The sequence below is a fragment of the Pinus tabuliformis genome, chromosome 9 (genome assembly GCF_031772625.1).
Source record: "Pinus tabuliformis cultivar Carrire ecotype Pingquan chromosome 9, CPIR1, whole genome shotgun sequence".
Classification (NCBI taxonomy): domain Eukaryota; kingdom Viridiplantae; phylum Streptophyta; class Pinopsida; order Pinales; family Pinaceae; genus Pinus; species Pinus tabuliformis.
The window spans coordinates 828,369,725-828,390,891 of record NC_142307.1 but is presented as its reverse complement, the minus strand read 5'-3'; the positions used below and the strand labels follow the sequence as shown (position 1 = coordinate 828,390,891).

The window sequence follows — 21,167 nt, the reverse complement described above, 5'->3', positions numbered from 1 at the left end:
GCAGGGACAAATATTTGAAAGTGTGCATTCTTTAATTGTCTGTGCATGCATGGTTTCAATGCCAAAAAGAATTAATGGTAAGCGTAAGTTTTTTTTTTTTGAAATTTGGGCATAAAAGTAATTGCTCTATGACTGATTGTTTTGCATAAGGTATGTGTTATAAATTATTTATGCACATGAGATTTATGATTTTGCTAATCACCAAAGTGGTCAAAATCAGAATGTTGTTTTGCTTTATGCACATGAGATTTATGATTTTGCTAATCACCAAAGTGGTCAAAATCAGAATGTTGTTTTGCTTTATGCACATGAGATTTATGATTTTGTTAATCACCAAAGTGGTCAAAATCAGAATAATCATTTAGTGCATAAGTGACATAATGATTATTGATAGAAATTGCCAGTTATAATAATACCAATTAAGAACTGGCGTCACTAATGATAGAACCTGAGAACTTACCCAAAGGAAAGTCTTGTTCTATAACTAGTTGACATGATGAGGTTTGATAGATATTTTGATTAAATAAATATTGATCATCCAAAGATGTCAGTTCTATTTAATTGAATATATTTATTACCTACTTATGTTTTGGTATTTAATTATGTTAAGTATAAGATAGTATCTACCCAAAGGAGTGCTATATTATACTATTATGTCTACATCTGAATCACGTTAGTTATGAGCTTATAGTTATTTCATTTATAATTTGCAGGAGTTACCATGAATACACATGCTTCATCTGTTACATTGTTCACTGGTGTTAATTTTTCTGAATGGAAAGAACAAGTCGATTTCCATTTAGGTATTCAGGATCTTGACTTGGCACTCCTTGTGGATAAGCCTGCTGCTCTTACAAGAGATAGTACTGAGGCAGAAAAATCACACCATAAAGCATGGGAACGCAGTAACAGATTGAGCCTTATGTTTATTAAGATGACTGTTGCTAACAACATCAAGTCAACAATTCCACAAACAGAAAGTGCTAAGGAATATATGAAGTCTGTGGAAGAGCGTTTTCGTTCAGCTGATAAGTCACTCGCTGGTACTCTTATGGCAGAACTCACGACCATGAAGTTTGATGGGTCGCGAACTATGCAAGAGCACATTATAGAGATGACTAATATTGCAGCAAGGTTAAACTCCCTGGGACTTACAGTAGAGGATTCTTTTCTTGTCCAGTTCATCCTGAACTCGCTACCTTCTGAATATGGACCTTTTCAGATTAACTATAACACTATAAAGGATAAGTGGAATGTTAATGAATTGGCCAGTAGACTTGTTCAGGAAGAAGGACGGTTGAAAAATCAAGTAAATCACTCAGTAAGTTTTGCGAGTAATAAAGCTGGTAAAGAAAAGAAAGGAAAATCAAGTCATTTCAAGAAGAAAAAGGCACCTGCTAAGAATGGGCAGGATAAGGAAAAGAAGGAACTAAAGGATATTCAATGTCATTTCTGTAAAAAGAAAGGACATTATCAAAGTGACTGTCCGAAAAGGAAAGCTTGGTTCGAAAGGAGAGGGATTTCGTATGATCCGAACCATAAATCCAAATGGGAAACGGAATGAAATCTTCAATTGAAGGCATTGGGACTTATTGTCTAATTCTAGAAAGTGGATATGTATTAGACTTATACAGTACCCTTTATGTACCTTCATTATCTAGAAACCTTATTTCCGCAAGTAAATTGGATATTTCTGGTTTTAGATGTATGTTTGGATCTGGTTGTTTTGATTTATATAAGAATACTGATAATGTTGATTCTGGTATTCTAATTGATGGTTTATATAAATTGAAACTGAATGACACTTATGCGAATTCCTTGTTGAATGTAGCAAATAATGTTAATGATCTAGAATTATGTGTGGATTGTATGCCAGCTTCTTGAAATAATAGAAACTGGTAATGCAAGATTCATTGAGAATGGTGAAGTCAGTGGGAGTAATAGAAAAGAAATAGTAGAAGTAAAGGAAACAAGGGTAAGTGTTACATTGCCTAGAATAGTTCCGCCATCTACTATTACTCCAAATGTTGTTCCAGCTGTTGTAGAACAGCATGATGATAATGAACAACATATAAATGAAGAAGTACTTCCTGAAGGAAATGACTTACATAATACTGATATGCATGAACCACAACAAGTAGCATTAAGAAGACCTCAGAGAAATTGTAGGTCAGCTATTTCTGATGATTATGTGGTTTATATGCAAGAATCAGATTATGATATTGGAATCAATAAGGATCCACAATTCATGCATTATGGTTGCAGAACTTTATTTCAGGACTTGCGGTTGTCGACACCATTAGCAAGCCGCTGAAAATTTATTGTGATAACTCTGCAGCAGTATTTTTTCAAAGAACGACAAGTACTCTAAAGGTGCCAAGCATATAGATCTGAAGTATCTTGTTGTGAAAGATGAGGTTTAGAAACAAAGAGTGTCAATCATGCACATCAGGACAGAACTTATGATGGCAGACCCTTTGACGAAAGGGTTACAACCAAAACAATTTAAGGAACATGTTCAAAGAATGGGTCTTGGTTGTATTAATGATAATTGATGTGTGACATTCTGAGCTCTTTTATGTGTCTCTGATATACAATTATGTGTCTCTTGTTTTAATGTAGTAGTACGTACTTTATGTAATTTTAAACAAGAAAGAGTCTTATAAAAATATTATGTTTAATCATTATGATATAAGACATTATGTGGACCATTATGCTGTTTTATATAAATTATGAATATGAATTGATGGATTGCTGGTATTGTAGTATATGGAAGGGAATGCATTGAATTAATAGTGCACAACCGCCATAACTCTCAGCAATTTATCATAGTATGATGTTCAACGCTTAATATTATGAATAGTCGGGTCAAGTGGGAGAATGTTAGAAATCTGCAGTTTCTAAATCATAATGTGACCCGATTAATTAAGTCATGAATAAATCATTCTATAATTGAAGCATTAAAGCGTTAAAAGCATTAAAGCATTAAAGCATGCATTAAAGCATTAAAGCGTTGAATTGGTATATGATGGACGTACCAGATTAAGAGTTAAATGATATATATAAAGGATTGGGTCCTCTCTCTCCCCACAAGGGTTGTATTCTTCTCCATCAAGAAACACATAAGGAAGTGAGGGCAAGAGGAGAGAAACCGAATTCTGAAGACAGAAGACAGAAGACAGAAGATGGCAGCCATTACTTCTTCCGCTGTTAATCAAGGTATGTCATCTTAAACAAAGATCATATTAAGTTTGTCAGTGAAATATTTGGTATTGATAATCTTGGCCTGTTAATGGAAATTTTTACAACTCAAGCCATCCTGTTTCTTTTAAATTAGATATTTTCATTATTATTAATGGAAATTTTGAATTGCAATTTTAAGGTACGTGGCTTGTTAACTATATGAATTCCCTAAAATCGTTTTAATAAACTATAATTAAGAAATGACATATGTTAATGGTGTGTGAACAATGTGAATTCACTCAAATCGTTTGAAATAGACCATCCTTTACAATATAACACGCTTTGTGTAAGTGGTCAAATTCCAATGCCATAATTTTATCACATAGTTTTTTAAGAAGAGAGGGGTTAGTTTCTTTTAGAAGCATTATGGATCTTTTTTTATTACATATATATTGGTACATATGAGTGTCACAGCACTGACAGCCGTCACATTGAAACTTTAATCGCCATTACGGGGTCTCCATGGATCAACATGCGCTGTAGCATAAGCGCAGCTCCGCAAGAATCAAAACCGACCAGAGAGCGTGCAAACCAACCCGCCTGACCGTCACATTATACACTTGTGTGCATAATTTCATCACATAATTGTTTCAAGAAACAATTCAATTATTATTTGTACACAGCAATTTATTCAGATAAATAATTAAACATAGATATTCAATATTCCGATCTATATAAAATAATTCAAATTTTCATATCAGAGTTTGCTTATATTGTTGAAATGTAACATATAATTCCTAACATTAACCATGGCTAGTTTTACCAACTCTCTGTGCCGGTTAATACTGCGTAAATAGAGATTGTACTCGTTGTGAAATAAAGTTTGATTGCGCGCTTAAATGTCTTAACGATGTGATTGATTGATTTTTCCTATAAAGCTGAACGAAAATCCTTTAGCATACTAAGGAGGTTGATGTACTTCAACATGTGAATTGTGCTGTTGCACAAGTTCATGCATAACATTAACATTTGTATGTTCGTAGCACCGGTTTATGTTTAATATTATCATTTAAATATGCTTTATGTTATGGGAGGTGAATGTATTATATTTTATTTAAATTCAATATTTATAAACAAAATGGCGGAGGGTAACGAGAAATTAAGATAATTAATCAATAACTATATTGATTGATTTTAGAAGCTCATCTTATAATTCAGTATGAGAGAGGTGTATGTCAGTGTTCATCTAGACAAAAAGCTTATTCTACAATTCAATATAAGAGAGGTGTGTGTATATTCAACTTGAAGTTGACAAGTGCTTTTATATATATTCAAAAAATTAATATACTTGTTTGGTTGTTTAATTAAAAGTATTATAAAACATAAATAATCTCACTTACTCAAGAGAAGTGGTAAAAACATTTTACTCACTCTCAACTATAAATAAAATATTTCACATGATATATAATAAAAAAACAAAAATGAATATACATGTTTGGTTTGTTTAATTAAAATTATAATAAAACATCAATAATCTCACTCCGTGTCAAATTTTTCACTCTAAAAGAAGTTTTTACCTCAAGAGATTTGATCCCTCTCCGCTCTTCCTAAATTTGTGGTTAAGATGGATTTATACTAGTTTATAAATCACATATTTATACATATAGTTTCTTCTAAAAAATATATAGATAAACCTTTTGAAATATCTCGAGAGGGATTACCAAGATCTAGATTCAAGATTGGTGTGGGATGGAGTATTTGATTGTAGGTTTATATGAGAATATGTCATAATATTCATATTCCTGAATATTGTTTGGAATCATAAATTAGATTCATCTTTAGAACCAAAATTAAAAAAGAAAAAGAAAAAAAAAGGAAGATATTATTATTAATAGATGTGGAACAAAGATATATATATATATATATAGTAAAATTAGTGATGTGAATTCCATCTATTGATATAGAGGTAATTATCTCTATATATAATTTATGAAGAGCAGCTCAATTGATGATTAATATAATGTGAAATCTAAAAATATATTGAGAAACCCAAGATTCAAATCCAAGACCTCAAACTAGAAATATGTTGAAGTATTTGATCATTTAAATGTGAATGGATCCGAAAGTCATTTTGATCCCAATACAATGCAGTCAAAATAAATAGAAACTGATATTTTAATCCTTCTCATGGATCATTTTAAAACATAACACGTACGTAAAACATTCAAATTAATCATTTTGAAATATAGCACAAGACAGCATCAAAGACCCCTCTGCACCAGGCAGGAAGGCGTTAAGTTCTGTATCTTTATTACAGTTTCCTGCAACTTTGAAATAGCGGAGACATAACTGCAGATTCCCAGAAATATGGTCTGCACAGTTCACAAACCTATCCCACATTAACCAACTTGACATGAGACTGAACTATCAACACTCGACCTGCAACTTCGAAATAGTTGAGGTATATAGTTGAAATCGTTGAAAGCCCTGAACCATTCTCAGAGCTTACTTCTGGGCAATAAAACTTGAGTGATGCCAATAATATAAAGGTAATAGAGGAAATGCAAACCCATTTAGTCCATGAATTTGAATGCTTCCTGAGCATCCAAGAACATGGATGATCTCACCTGCTGACCATGGTATGCCACTGGGAAAGGGCACTCCATAGTGTGTGCAGTGAGATCAGTGATGGAATCATCATGAGCGTCTGGGGAAGGGTACTGCATAATGTTTGCAGTGAGATCAGCGATGAAATCATCATGTGCATCCTGCTGCATAATTCTCAGGCGCGTGATCTCTGCTTGTGCCAATGCCAATTGGGACTGGAGCTCTAACATTTGCTTCTGCAACGAACATATTGCACCCACACAGCCATATACCGGGTCTCTGATCCTGGCATGCGCTTCGTAAACCATGCTGCTCACTGCATCGCTTCTTTGATTTATAGGAATATCCTGTTTCAGATATACATTCAAAATAGTAAAATCAGTTTTATATCATCAAATTCGCTATATATTAAACAAAATCTTATCACAGTAGAGAATTTTTTTGGTTGACCAATTTTAAACTAAGAAGTGTGGTTCATCATTTGGTCGAGAATTTTTTGGTTAACCAATTTTGAACTAAGAAGTGTAGTTCATCATCTGGTCTTGATGATAAACCACACTGATTGGTTCTATAAGCGGTCGCCAAAAAATTCTCTCATGTGATTTCTTAAAAAAAAAATTTGTTTAATTCATTATAGATCACCCAAACTTAATACAAAAAATAACTGTATACTTATTTTCCGATCGGATCAAAAGGCATTTTGATTTAAATTTTGAATGTCATGATGTTTATAACAAAGCATCTCATGGTTTACACAAAGTATAATAAAAGGATCTTCAATTGAGCTACTCAGCTCACCATAAAATTCCCTAACAACTTATTCATAATACATGAGATTTAGATTTTACCTGCAACATTTTTTGAACGTTACTTGCTCCAAATATTCTGTGAACGATTGCAAACTTTTGGGGATCATCTCGAGGGAAGTAAGGAGCGAAATTGCATTCTTTTGAACACCTCCGCCTCAATAATCTGCAGGCTGCGCATGGCGACATAACTTCAGTCAACTTTCTGCAGTCTGCAGACAATTTCCCTACTTCATCCATCTCTGCATATATTAATGGGGCTCAGGGTCGTGAGAGATTTGGGATGTTAGACACCATGGGCTGCATGCATTTATAATGAAATAATGGCATAGAGTGAATTTGAGTCTGGATTTGTCTCGATGGTTGGAGCTCCGATAACATACAAATTGTTTTCACGTGAGGCTCACCGACAGCAGCCGCAATACCGAGTGGACAGAAACTATACTGGATCACTGTTAATGCAAATCAGATCGTGGTTATCTTCGCTCATTCCAGAACGATCCAAACGGTGCCTTCCAGATGAGGATTTTCAGTGAGGCAAATCATTTATTCAGAAGCTCGTACATGGGGCCGCACCTCCCTACTTGATAGCATTGATTAATTATTCATGAGTTGGTACAGTCTAATGTCTAAATTTCTACTCCAATGGGAATAATGTCTAGGTAATCCATGTGTGTGTAAAGTGGCTAGTTTTGTGCTTAAAATACTCAGTTCTGTTTTTTTGGTAAGTGTGGTGGGATGATATCTCTATCACGTATAATATATTATTTTAATTTTTTAATGATTTCACATCAAGAAGTGTTTTTATAGAGCATTTTATATCTATAATTTCGTGGACTATTTTCTTTTTTATATAGTGGAAAAACTATTATAATTTAGTGGTTTGACCATGCTGATTATAGCAATCATTTGCTGCGATTACCAAATGTAGGTTGAATCATTATTGTCATCCAAGGAAAATCATGCCACTTGTAATTACCTATGGTGCAAGGTTTTTACTTCTACCAAATGCTTAGTCTTGAGCCGTTAACCCAGTTATACAATTCTTAACTAAGTAAATAAAACGTTAAACATACTCCAAACCCAATATAATAACTAATTATACTCCTAGACTGGTTTATTTTTATTTTTATTTAAAATTTGGGTTTTCAAAATTTTAATTTAATTAATGTAATCCATGAATAACATTTTATTTTTTATTTTTATTTAAAATTTTGATTTTCAAAATTTAATTTAATTAATGTAATCAATGAATAACATTTAAGTAAAATATCCATTTTATATTATTAAGATTAATATTTAAAAACAAATTATATAAATTAATTATATTATAATTTATTTTAAATTATTATTAAAAAATAGTATATGAGTTATATATTTTAAAAATTATAAAAATTAATTAGATTATAATTTATTTTAAATTATGATTAAAAAAAATAATATATGAGTTATGTATTTAAAAAATGTAAGTAAATACTTTACTACGAAAGGTTCAACCTCATTTTATTATAAAGATTTTTATAATTTGAATAGATTTTGTTATAGTATCATTGGTATGACTCACTAATATAATATGTCCCAAATATACAGTGACTTATATTTACATGACTTTAGGTTCATATAATATTTTTTTAATTAATCTATTTAATTAAAAGCCAACAAAGATGATAATTAATTTTGAAATATTATTTTGAATATCTATGTTTAATTAATATTATTTTTTTAATTTTTCATTAATAATAATAATAATTTGAAGAAAGAGTTTTTGTCACTGCATGGTTTCCATATTTCGATGCCAATACAATGGTGGTAACAAGAATGTGAGTATGGTTTTGTTTGCACAATGTCCCTTTACATTTCTGGCACCATAAAGTGCTAGAGTGCATTGGAGATGTGCTAGAGGGCATTGGAGATCTATTAGGGTGTTACATAAAGATAGGTTCACAAAGAATTGAAGAACAAATCTACACTATCTATTAGGGCATTACCTAAAGATGGATTCATAAAGAATTGAAGAACAAATCTACACTTTAGCTAGAATATGTGTGGAGGTGGACCTTAGCAAATGATTTTTGGATCGTATTCTCTTGACACATTACAAAGAGTGTTGGACTCAGTTTTTAGATTTTGAGAACATGATGCGGAATATGCCGAGAAATAGGACATCTACAAAATACATGTTCTGATGCAACCCAAGGGATGGAAATTCTCTCAACAACAACATGAAGAAGAGAAGGATGAAGAAATGGACTCCCAATACCAATGAAGAAGCCCAAAACCCACAAGAAAATGTAGAAAAGGGGGGAGATAACCATGAAGTTCCAAAGGGGTTTTAAGTGTCATCATGTATGTGAAAATGAATGAAGATAAGTCCACTTCATCCCAAGGAGAATGACAAAAGGTAGTAAAAAAGAAATGGAGAAAAAAGTAACCAGATTATTCCATTTCGGAATAGTATTCTAGTCTCTGTAAACACCAATTTCAACTGACATGATTGAATGCATGATAAACTTTTACAACATGTAATTTTGTTTTAATTAATAAAATTACAATTTTTCACTACAACTAATAATAATAATTTAAAATAAATTTACTATTTAAATAATATTTATCATATTTTAAATTTTGTTGATTTAGATGTATTATAAGATAGCTCTTTGGATCACTATCAGAGATTTCATAGATATTATTTTCAGACTCCATTCGATTCGCCCGCAGCTTGTTATGTATCACAAAGATATTTCGGGGTGTCTGCAACTTGCCATTGTCTTTTTCAAGGACAAGAGTGGTTCATAGTGTCTAAATCAACGACTTTCGCATGCAATATATTATTTATTTATCTGACGAAAGTGACTCTAGTGACTCTACGTCAAGCTCGAACCCTATTTTTAGAAACTGTAACCTGATAGACAAGGTTGTTACCAAAATTTTAATAAAATATGGGTGCGCTTTACGTACATATACATGTATTGTGACCGTGTCGGCGTTTTCGAAGATTTTGCTTTTGAATTTTTTATTTTATCTTGAAGAATACTTATAAAAAATAATAATAATATTTTTATATTTTATAAAATTAAATTTTGTTATATTTAATTGAATATAGAATAAATAAATAAATTATATTTTAGTAAGTATGTGTTTTGGATTAATCACATTAATATTGTTTTTTATATTTATATTTTTATTATTGGAAAATGTTTTTTAATATAAATATAAAATGTATATAAAAATTTTCTATAAATATATATTTTTGAGTCAAGTGGTTTCCGTTCATCAAAAATTACATCAAGCGGTTTGAGAAACCACGACCTAATTTTTGCCCACTGAATTTATCATCTATTCTACACCCTGTAGGCATAAATATATATATTTTTAATAATAATTAAAATTGATATTTTTGTATTTTTATATATTATATTATATTATTTTAAATTTTAAGAGCAAGTCACAAGTAATAGAAATTTATTTTAAATGACAAAATAATTTACAAATAGAAAAAATCAATTTACCTAAATAATAATAGATATAGATGGTTATTATTATTATTAATCAAAATAGTAACATATTTATTATATTAAAAAATTAAGACAATTATTTAAAAAATTGAATTCATTTAAATAATAATTCATTGACATGATTATTATTATTATTTTTTATTAAAATAATAAATCATTTATCATATTAAAGAGTGTAACTATTATTATAGTAGTATACAAAAGCATAAATTCAAAAGTTTATTACATAGCATAACTCTTTGTAATAAACTATAACAAATACATTCTAGAGATTTTTCTATATGTAACTTGTTTTACAAAATTTCATAAAACCTTGACCAATTAAAAGAACATTTAGTTAATGAAAACTATAAAGGTAGGGGAGTGTTGCTTTTCCATATTGAGTGGATGAATGATTGTTTTTTCTTGAATTTAAATTAATAGAAATTGTGTTGTTCAACATTTTAGATAAAGAGTCCTAATGAAGATTAAGCACAAGGTTTATCAACATATTACATTTGGCTTTGGCTTCTAGAATATCCATCATTTGTTTTTGTTAGATTAGGGTATGTGTTTAGAGAATACCATTATGGTCGTTTTCATGCCTCTTGGTAGTGATTAAAAATGTGAAGGTTCTATTAGATTGGATATACTCTACATGTTTTCTTAGAGCCTTGTTGAGGTTCGGGATTTTCTCTTTCTCAATAATTGCACACACAACATTGGACTAGATTGTCCACCATCCCAAAGGTAAAATGTTGAGATTAAGCCATTAGTGTGTCATTGTACTATGTTGATTAGATCAAAACCATAATATAATTGAGTTCCCTTCCAAAATATTTTAAACTTTGCTAATTGGACAAGGTCTCTGCACTAAAAAAACTAGATGATCTACACCATAAAATATTAAGAGAGGTAAGCCTAGAATTGAAGTCTAACTAAGTTAAGGATGGATGATGTCTTAATAAAAAACTATTGAGCAAACAATGAACTTGTGATAAGAGACTAGGCACAATTGAAACACACTTAGAAATATAACCTAGATCAACAAAAGTTATAAAATATTCTCATAAAAGCTACCCATAATGTCAGAAGTGCCACAAAACCAATACCAAACTATAAATACCACCTTTCATCAAAACAATTTCAAACTGTTCAAATCCCAAACAAACTACCGAGTGCTCAACAAACTACTTCCTTGAGTATTGATGCCTAAGAATAATGATCATTCTTGTCACCAGTTCCATTTCTTTCACATTATAAAATATCATAATGATGCATCTTTCCATGTTGATGTAGTGAATAACAATGATCCAGATAGTGTTAAGTTTAACATGCAATATAAGTTGGTGGTCATCCTTGATGCTCTTGTCCCAAAACAATGATGATAATTTGCTAGATACACTTGACATGAGACCATGTTAACAATCAATTCAGTGAAAAGCACCAGGTTGATAATAAATTAACACTAATTGAACTATTCTTTTATACAAAAGAAGAAGATATTCTCTGTCGTTGTTGCCTCAAATGTAATACTTTGAGATTCATAAAAATTCCCATACCTACAAAGAAAACTTAACTTATCTAAATACTTAATATTCTTTGATTAAATTATATTTATTTTAATTTCTTTTACTTAATTAAATTAGGGAAAAGATATAATATAAAAAACAAAACACTTCTTTAAGATGGAGGTGTTGGTCGCTTGACCGGATTCTAAAAGGAGGAAAAAACATAAAAACAATGATCGTGAGATGAATCAATTGTCTCCGCCAGCGATAAGAGAAGTATGACATATAATTGGGAAATGAGGTGAAGGATCTAGTTGGTGTCCAACTGGGAGCACGTGTGAGGTTGACAGAGTGGTGTGGCTGACGTGTCCTCGTCCAAACTATCAACTTCACATATTATTAAAGAGAAATCACGAGGTGCTCATAATTTCATTATATAAATGTAATAGGTATATTATTGAACATTCACATTGAAATTTCAATATTTCTAATTTGATATAAGTGTAAATTGGAATTCATATATAAATAAGAATCATGATATATGTCGATTGTCATACTACTTTCAAAATTTGTCTTAAGGCATCTCTAAACAAGAACTAGGAAATTTTAAAATACTAAAATAAAAATAGCTAATAGTGAACAATGGCTTCTTCAAGCCATGTCATCAACATCCATGTCATCAATGTCACTCAGATCTTCAGTTAGCATGCTCTCCAGGTAGGAATCACTCTCATCCTGAGGCTCCTGCTCATTCATAGCAACTAGAGGTAGCTCAATAAGGTCATCTGATTGTATCTCCTCGTCCACACACATAGCATCATCTATGTATTGGTCTCATCTCTTGCAAGGACCCTCCTTGTACCTAGGGTCTTTTCGAGATATGAGATGAAGTGTGTTATGAATGTACACTAAGTTCTCTATCTTTTTTGTGCCCAACCTATTTCTCTTTAGTGAATTGATAAAGACATAAGCACTACAATTCCTCTCGCAAGATGAAAAACTAGCTACCTAGAATATTAGGGGAAGCCCATTAAATTAATTAAAAATTTAAAAATAAAAACTAAAATGAACCCCAAAAAACCTGATTTTAGGGCTCTAGATACCCATCATCAAAATTCTCCGTACCTATCAAGACAAAAACCCAAATTTTTTAATAAAAAACCTAGTTCTTCATAGAAAAATTAGGTTCTTATGATTTTTTCTCAAAAACGCCCATACCCCAATCCAATACTTAGGAACTAAAACCCCCAATAACTAAAACCCATGACAAATTCGAGAACCCCAACCCGGGTTCGCAAACTCGTACAACATACAGAATTATACACTTAAAATGTTTCTATTGAACGTAGAAATGGCATATACAACTGGAGTTGGAATGGGATTTGAACCCTCATGGCCTCCAACAAAGTAGTAATTAGTGGTTGTAAATGAATTATATCGCCTCCTGCAAAGTAGTACTTGGTGCTTGTAAAATTAATTACTTCGAATATATTTCCATTATGGTGGTAGGTCGTTTTCACCGTTAATATTTCTATAGATTTATGAAAGGTGGGTAATGTTCTACAATAATGAATATAATGATTCTCTTGGCATGTGTTATTTAAAAATTTTAGTTTTGTTTCCAAAATGTGTTTATTTTAATTTAAGATTTATTAAGTTTTAAGAGATTAAATTTTTTAAGGTGTAAATTTTTTTCTTGATGTAAAATTTAAGAAAAAACTTGCATTCAAGAGATTTGATCCTTCTCTATACTTGATACATCCCAAATTAAGATAGGTCTATGTTAATTTAATTATTAATATGATAATTAATACTTACAATTTCTAATTTAATTATTTTATTTTATTTTTATTTTTATGTAATTTTTCCCAATCAGAATGTTTAGATAATATAAGGTAACACAACATGAAATTACAATTTTTTTCCATATTGAGTTAGAGAGGGCCTCTTGGAGCAATAAATGTAATTATAGTTATATAATATTATTTTATATTAATTTTAAAAGTTAATTTAATAAGATGAATCATCAAGAAATGTTTTTCATAAAAGTTATAAGTTCAAATTTAATCGAATTTTTTGAGGTTGCCAACTACTACTACAGTTCAAGGTTGAGCTATGCTCACTTGATATTTTGCGGAAGAAATTGAATCTAAGAGTTTTTTTTCCTTTAAAAGACACTATTCCTTTTCCTTGGAGAAGTAGACGAGGCAATGAATTGTTTTACTAATATCAAAACACCTAAATATTATTTTATATAATTCCATAAAAGGTGTGAGATCTTACCTATGACCAATGACTCGTTGAATATATATATATATATATATATATATATATATGCGCCAAGTTAAAAAAAATGAAGTACAAGTAAAGAATAAGGAAATGATAGAAATCAATGTTAAGTGTTAACATCATTAGAGAAAAACTAAGATACCTACACTGGGGAATTTTCAATCTCAAGCAAAAAGAAAAAGAAAGATATTCATGTTTTTCATGTACATTATGCACATTCAATACTTGGGCATAAAATGTGCTTCAATTTGGAAGGATATAAGGAGGTGAGGTTGTGCCATGTGATTGTGAAGTTGCCATAAATGGCCTCAAAATATAAAGCATTAAACCATATACATCATCTTGAAGAGGAAAAAATTAGATCAAGGAACATTAAAGGAAATGTGGAATTAGAGAAGGTTAAGGTAGTAAGTGGAACTTGAAAAGTCAATTTTTTTTAGATACCGTAATTTTGTAGTAACTGATAAAAGCAAATTGATAATCTAAGTGAATATATGAAATGGTAAGCATATGGAATAGAGACCTTAAGGATTTGCATAGGTGATATCAACAATTTATCCATGGATAAAGTAGATGCTTTACAAACTTTTTTCAATAATTGTGTTGTTTTCATTTTTCAAAAAACTTCGAGGTGCGAAGATAGGGAAATCCTTGACACACTTCAGTTTTATAGGTAGTGTTTATGTAATCCCCGAGATTATGAAAAGAGAACATACATCATCTAAATTGAGACTAATGTGAAATTTTATGGCTTAAATAATTCGAAGAGGAGAAATATTTTCATAATTGTTTTACATTTTACTCCTGTTTAGTGTCTAATGTTTTATAAATGCTCAAATACATATCAACATTACCCTTAATTATACTTGGTAAGGATAATTAAATTTTAAGTTAAAGTCATATAAATTTTAATTGGACATTTTAATACCACATTAGGTTGTATGCAAGCAAATATGCTTATAAAGGGTAGATATCCCAAATTGATGGAAAGCTAAATCTAATGAAATTAAGAGGGAAGTATTAATTTAGGATTCCACATATAAGAGACCTCACAATGATGGGTAAATATTTATTATCTTTATGCAGAAACTTTGATATATTTATAATGATACCAAATAAGACATAGAGTGAGTGTAGTGGATTATTTGATAGAAAAAGAGAGAACAACTTACCAAATGGGGAATTTTGGATTTGGGATTAGACTTTTAAAATCACCTCATATATCCATTTTATGTTCTTTTAGCATAGAGGTGGTGCAAGCTAATGATTCTTTGTTATGACATGTTAGTGGTAATGCCAATTTGGAAAAATAACAATCTATTAATTTGGAGGAATGATTAGAAGACTTAATGAATTTTAGGATGGTGTAAAAATATAGAATGTAGAATATGAAATAGCTTTTCAAATATGTAATTTTTATTTATAAAAATTGTGTCTAAGTAGGAAAATTTTCAACCTTCCTATCATTGGTATGCTATTTTTCATGAAAAATATAATGCATACATTTATGTTAGCGCAACCTTTGATTACATAAATGATGGAATATTGTTGTAAAAATCATAGAGTTTTAGAGATCATAGTGTTCTTGTGCACAACTATATTTTCAACAATTATGATCTTAATTTTATATTTATTTTTTAAATTATGAAATTCATCATAACCTTGAAAAAACAATGCATTCGATTAGTGCAACCTAAAAGGGTCTTAAAATCAACAAATAGTCCTTTTTTTTATATTTTACAGGGGGAGAGAGAGATTTGAAAGGGGTTTGTTGTGAAGGAGGGATTGAGTAAATGATGAAGGGGTAGAGAAAGATAGGATGGAAGATGTGGGGGGAGGGAGAGAGAGAGAGAGGGGTGAGGGAGGGAGGGGAAGAGAGAGAGGGAGAGATAGGGGTGAGGATGGAAGATGTAGGGGGAGAGAGAGAGAGAGAGAGAGAGAGAGAGAGACGGGGGGAAGTGGGAGAGAAATAGGGTGATGAGGAAAGAGACTGGAGAGAGGGAAGAAGAGAGAGAAAGAGAGAGAGAGAGGAAGAGAACACATAGAGATGAGGGAGAAAGGGAGAGAGTTAGTAAGGGAGAGATAGAGAAGGATAGAGGGAGGGAGATATATACAAATAAAAATATGTAAATGGATGGAGAGAGAGAGAGAGAGAGAGAGAGAGATGGGGAGAGACAACGAGAGAGGGGGGGGGGGGGAGGATATTGAGAGAGAAGAGTGTAGAGCTATAAAAAGGGTCTCTTTCACCTCTAATTACCTCACATTAATATGTCAATCCGGGAGCGTTTTGTTATTTCAAAGAGTGTCTCAGTTTGAGGCTATCATTTGTCAGAGTAATGCTGGTAGAACAGTGTTCAAAAGTACAAGAGTAAACGGATGCTTGTCTACAGCTTAACTACTTCCAAAAGAGTAAATCACACACTCAAAGGACTAAGAAACTTATCAGTCAAGGGTTCAGTAGCGATAACCCATCCCTTTGGAAACTGATGGAAAAGGAAATCAGAGAACAGATCGTGGATCTGGGAGCCAGACAGTAAATGCCAAGGCTCACTACAGCCTTAGATCATCTCCCACACCAAAATAACAAATGCCTGTAAATGGAACGACAGATAAGAAAATGGAACAACAAATAAGAAATCGAACAGCAAGTCTGCAATGGAACAACAAATCCGAAATGGAACAGCAATTCTTAAATGGAACAAGAGCTAAGAAATAGAACAGCAACTAAGTCTCACAAGCAGTAACAAACTTAATCTATCAAATCAAATGCATTAATCATAATCAAACAACAATCTTTCACTCTTAAGGCAGATCGAACAGCACACCCTAATGGAACAACACTGATTACTGATAAGTTATGGAACAACGCTTGAAAACCATATATATACACAACACTCCTAAATAGTAATCTGATCTAAGTATCAATCTCAGTTAGAAGGAATACGACTACGTTTCAAAATAGAACAACATTGTTCATCAATTTAACAATCGTAAAGAACATAACTCCCAAGATGAATTTTGTGATGTAAATGTACAGCACAAAAGCTCTGAAATGGAATAGTAACAATATTCTATCAAGACCAGTGATATTAGATCAACTCTGAAATGAACAATCACATGATGCAGAGTCAATACAATAGTTCTGTCTGTGGAAACCTTAATGAATTAAACATAACAGAGCATGTGATGTAAACTTATAAAACACATCAGATTACCAAATAACGACGATAAGCAAACCACGCAGAAGACAAACGTAATAATACAGGAGCAAGTGTCCTCCAGCGTCGGGCCCTTAGCCTCCAGGGGTACACCGCTTGAGGTTAATCCAAACTCAGAGATGAGGTAATCACCAAGTTTGTATTAATGCATGAAGCAAAATTACAATAAACCAGTTCTTATCGAGACTCGATGATCAAAGTTTTGATCTTAACAGAAATTACATAAAAACGTAATCATGTCTAACTCTCTCTCGAGCTAACAATGATGTCCCTTTTATAAGGGTGACGGCGAAGATGTCTAAGTACAAAAATAGATAAAACAACGATCCATCGGGATCAAGGATCCTGAGGGATTCGCCGAACCGTTAATCCGTAATCATTTCTTTTCTCTCCTGTGCCGAGCTGGTATCTCCACCTCCTTTTCTGGGCTGATTCGCTTTGATTTTCTTTGCCTTATTTGCATTCAGTCTCCCTTCAAAGGGACAACGGTTATCTCGTCCTTGTCCTTTCCTTTGGAATGGCAACTTCTCATTTTCATTCCTTCCTGCATGAGGAAATGACAATTGTTAGTGTTTTAGTCTTGCATATTAATCTCACATGTTTTGTTATAATTCTTTATCGTTTTCCAAGTTCATGATGCAAAAAGGTTTGCAAGTTCTACTGAAAAGATACTGAAATGATCATCAAAAACATACCTCTTTTAGTACTCCACACATCCCCTTGCTTACGCTGTTTCATGCCCTCATGAAAACATTGTAGTTGACATGCAAGGTAGTGAGAGAATAGGCTGGAGATGGAATCTCATGCGGAGGCCTATAGCCATGATAAGTAACTAGGTAGTCAAAGAAATGGCCTGTCTGACCCTCGGGCATCCCATACAGGGCTTGGTATCCAGGTCCAGGGTACCAAATAATTGGACTCCGGAACCTATATCCTAACCAGGATGGCCCTGCTCTCAAAATGATTTCGCCATAAAGGTGCAAATGATTGGCAACTAATTTAAAATTTTCATACTTAAACGGTTCCCTGAGCTGGATATTCGGATTAGAGATTTGATACCGAAATTTAGCTGCATCAATGGCAAAGTCTTTGATAGAAAGAAAGTATTATAATCCCTGTCGAATGAGTGCCTCATGCATGGGTCCTAATGTTTCAATGATACCTGGAGTCTTCATGAGGTTTCTATGTGCTTTCCACAACTGTACTGGGTTCCTAGGCTCAGCCCTTACCCACAAATCTAAGCCGTTTTCTTGCCTCTGGAAAGTATTATAGGCTTTAAGCCATTTAATCTGATTAACCCCAAATGAGATGAATGCCTGCAATTGGATGTCTCCAACAAAGGGGCCAGGGTTCAGCTCAGTCTCTTGGTCTAGTACAAGGTTATGTAAATAGAACTCACACAACAGTCTCTGGACTTTTACCCCGTAGTGCTTACAGCAGTCTATAAAATCATTGACAGTGTTAATTTGTATGGGAGCACCTGCTTTAACAACTTTTATTTTTAATTTCAAATACCGTTCCAGGAGAAACAGGGCATAATTTTTTGTAGGGGCTCTACATGCTAAGACGTCATTGTATAAAGAACACAAGGTATCCATCTGCTTGATAACAATATCTAGCCTACGAGTTACCTTTGCAACTTTCTCTTTTTCCTTCCGCCAACCTTCAAAAGCCTGGCTTTCGGATTGATTGACGTTCCTAAGTTGCTGCTGTACCTCTTCATACTTCTCGCAAGGGACCGTTTGCTCTCTAAGCTTTTCTGCTTCTTGCTAAGCTTGCTTCAACCCTTTTCGCAGGGTTACTGTTTTTGGATCTCTTCTCCATGCAGTAGTGGAGGTCGGGAGTTTTACCTGAACTTTCCTATTGTGTTGCTTTGAGTTCAGAACCCTTATCACTCCTGAAAGTGGTGCCTCCATCTGAATTTCCTTATCACAGGTCATCATATCATCCATTTCTATTTTAATGTGAATATCAGTCTGTTGCTGTTCCTTTTCAAATGGAACAACAGTCTGTTCCTCAGCATCATTTGGAACAACAGCTTGGTTTTCGACAGGGTTTTGAACAACAGGACGAATTCTGATCCTCCACCCCTTTGCATTGCGGGGTTTTGCTGAAGTGGTCACCTTTTTCTTTCCTGAACTCCTTTTTACCCTCTGTCTTGCTTTCAGGATCCTAATCTGCTGGTGGAGCTGGACTATTATGTTCAATAATCTCTGCTGTTCCTTTCGCAATTCTTTGATTTCAAAAATTTCCTTAGAAGGAACAGCAGGCTGTTCACTGTGGCCTAGACTGTGACTAGTCCCCGGATCTTCCTTCTGGGGTGTTTCTTCATTGTTCTGCTCTGGTTGTTCTAGGGTAGGAACCCTAACTGGTTCTGTCAATTCTTGGGCAACTTCTTTTTCTGCCCCTGCTTCCTCCAGAATTTCTTCCGGTGTCTTCTGGTTAGGAACAGATTTTCCTGTTCAGTATCTCCTATTGTTTCTTTATCATGAACAGACAGATTTTCTTCTTCTGCCTCCTTTGCATGTGGTTTTTCAGATGCATTTTCCTCCTGGGGTTTCGTTTTGTCATGAAGGTTTGATGGGATGGAAGGTTGGTCATATTCGCCCATATTGGCCAAGACTGCAGCAATTCATCTTCTCCCACTGGGTCCTGCAATGGGCTACCTTCCTGTTGTTCCATTTCCTCCTCCTGCTCAAATTGCTCGGCTTCTGTTTCAGAATGCTCGGCTCCTTCCTCATTTTCTTCTTCGGATTTCTCGGCCTCCTCTCCAGATTGCTCGGCCTCTTCTTTTGGCTGTAAGGGTTGCTCATCTTTAATTTCTACTGGCCGGCTAGTGTTTTCCTGGAGCTTTTCCAGCCTCCCTCGTATTCGTGCTAATTGGACCGATTTCCTGCATTTTTCTGGTTGTTCGGGTGTACCGGTGGCATGCTTACGCTTTGCCGATTCCTTGCGTTTTTCTGGATACTCGGATGTACTGGTGACATGTTTCTGTTTTGCTAATTCTTTGCGTTTCTTTGGACACTCTGGTATACTAGTGGAATGCTTACGTTTTGGGGATGGTGCTGTCAACCCCCCATCTATCATTGCAATTAGCTCTTCCCAGCTGCTCTGCTGCTAGGTGAGGCTATGACTGACAATTAACCGAATCAACCCATGATGACTAACAACTGACTCTACATGCTGTGCCTTTTTTATGCTCCATGCAACGTCATGAAGTAACGAATTCAAAAGTGCAGGTAAATTTACAGAGCATTTCTGCTTTAGAACAGCTAAGAGTTTAAGATGTCGTGGTCTTACCATGTCTTTTCTGCCTTCACAGGTGATGTAGCTTTGAACGGTCCTTGCCAATTCTGCCCAGGGCTCTCCTAACATTGCTGGTAGAACTCCCTTTCCTTTAATTGCCAGGCTTTGGCCTTCGTCCTGGAAGATTTCTATAATCTTCTGTAATCTCTCCTTTTTTAACGTCCATACAAGTCCGGTGGCTGGTAGTCCTGAGACTTTTGCGATTATGTCATCGGTGACTGCTATATGTCTCCCCCTCACTGTGGAGTAATCCTCTTGCAAATTCTGCAGGAATTCAATTGCCACTATCTCGTTAGACTCCTGCAAGCGATTGAGATAAGTCAGCCACCCTGCTCTTGCCAGGATTTCCCGAGCAGCAACGGAGACTCTCAACACCTGCGGTTCCCTCCGGATCACTCTTCCTCTCATGGTTTCACTGTGAATTCTCAATGGAACGACAGTTGTTCGTGCTGTTTGAAACATAGAGAGGCTAATGGACACAAGATTTGTTAAAAAAAAACAGAGTATACCATAGAAATGGCTTATGAACAGCAATTCGTGCAAAAAAATAAAAATAGCATGCCGTTAAGCCATGCCATACCCTAGTACACAACTTTCCCGAATAGTGAGCTGACACGTAATCCAAGGAATAATGAGGTTAACCTCCCCCCCCGCAATGTGATAGGTTGTCCTGGTCGTCAAATAAAGGAGCAACGCCCGTTCTGAAACAGAGTCATAAAGGAACATCGTATAAAAATATGCCATGTTTAGAAA

General features: G+C 33.6%; 1 pseudogene; it reads right to left on the bottom strand.

The window, feature by feature from the left end:
• Nucleotides 1–5,412: 5,412 nt before the first annotated feature.
• LOC149151345 (LOB domain-containing protein 4 pseudogene) lies at nt 5,413–6,785 on the bottom strand (annotated as a pseudogene).
• Nucleotides 6,786–21,167: the final 14,382 nt, after the last annotated feature.